The sequence below is a fragment of the Orycteropus afer genome, unplaced genomic scaffold (assembly GCF_000298275.1).
Source record: "Orycteropus afer afer isolate SDZICR_OR568_19922 unplaced genomic scaffold, OryAfe1.0 scaffold00638, whole genome shotgun sequence".
Classification (NCBI taxonomy): Eukaryota; Metazoa; Chordata; class Mammalia; order Tubulidentata; family Orycteropodidae; genus Orycteropus; species Orycteropus afer.
In genome coordinates, this window is record NW_006922225.1 from 690,742 (window position 1) to 692,424 (window position 1,683).

Consider the following 1,683-nt stretch of genomic DNA (forward strand, 5'->3'; position numbering starts at 1 on the left):
AACTTTCTTTGTTGGTTGCCCTGGGTGGGAGGGAGAGGAGGGAACACTGCGAAAAAGAAAAAAAATTAATTGACCCATGTCCCTTTAGTTTTGTGTATTTCACTGTACATAAATTATATTTCAATAAAATGCATTTTTAAAAAAAGAGGCATACGGGCAATTCCCTCCACTTTTTCATTCGTGGGCAAGCGTGAGCCATTCCCACACTAGCAGTCGGGTCAAGTGCACACTCACAGTCATTATTCTGATGCTTTGGGTTCTTTAGAAGCAGGTTCTGTTGTCAGCTGAAGTTAGTTAGGATCCCTAAAGAAGATTGTTTTCATTTGCAGTGTTGCTTTCCAAAGTAAATAGCAGCCAATCTGTTCAATAAGAAAAAGATCCTTTATTAAGAGAGAATGAATTTTCTCATAAAGATTACTTGCAGTCACTCTGTCCGTGCACATGTTCAGAGTTCTCCCTCAAAGTGGGGGGCACTCACCCCCCCCTCCAGAATGAAGCCGGCTTCCAAGGCTCCCCCCTCCCTCCCCCGCCCCCGCAAGAAGCCACCTGATCAGAAAGAAAGAGCATGAGCACCCTCTGGTGGGCGAACTAAGTAACCGCTCTATTTTCTGAGATGAATTCATAGGCTCCATCTTGTGGTGAGAACCTGTCAATGTGCTTTGCAGTCAGTACGTAACTCAAGTTCACACAAGACTCCTTCAAGAGGTCACTGAATGGGCGTGTGAGAGCAGGAGACATCAGGTGTGTGGGCGAACTTGGCCGATGTAAGGAAAAACAAACCGGCTGCCAGGAAAATAATCTGACTGTCTCCATCCTTCTGAGGACGGTAACCACACCACAGAACGTGGGCGCGGATGGTATTGAAGGAGTCCCTGGGTCGTGCGAGAGGTTAACGTGCTCGGCTGCCAACTGAAAGGTGGGGGATTCGCGTCCACCCTGAGGTGGCACGGAAGGAAGGCCTGGGGGCCTGGAAACCCTGCAGAACACAGGTCTCCCACACGTGGGGGTGGCAGCGGGCCCAGTGCGCGCCACAGAAACTGGGTTTTTATATAAATATAAAATTTGAGAATCATATCTTAAGTTCAGAGTTGAAAAAAATACAAGTTAAGAATAGAAGTATTTTAGTTTCAGCATCTCTGTCACAATTTGTTCATTTTTGGTTTGGAGGCAGGAATCTGACCTTTTTTTCTGCGCCAACATGTACAGACCAGAGACAAATGGTGCTATGGAGTCGACCCCAACTCGTGGACAAACTCAACTATGTTTACCCAGCGCCCGGATGTCACCCCATGGGGCTCAGAGCGGAACTTGCCCCACAGGGCTGTCCAAGGCTGATGTTTCTGAATAGACTGTCAGGCCCTGGTTCCCAGGTGCCTCGGGGGGGACTCAGACCTCCAACCTTTCCGTCAGGAGCCAACATGCTAACCTTATGCACGAACACCACCAATACAGACGCCACTGTTAAATCTTGTTTCAACTGCAGGATGAATCCGGAATTTGGTCATAACACGTGGTCTTACCCAGGCACACGAGCAGGGAGTGTTGTTCGGTTGTGCTTAGTTTAATCATGGGGAAGAGCTAGAGCTATCCAAACGTGGAGGGGCCTTTGTGTAACTGTTGGGTGCAGGAGTTTGGCATTCCTGTGTCATTGTGCTGGATTTCCTGTGTCCCCCTGAGGACCAC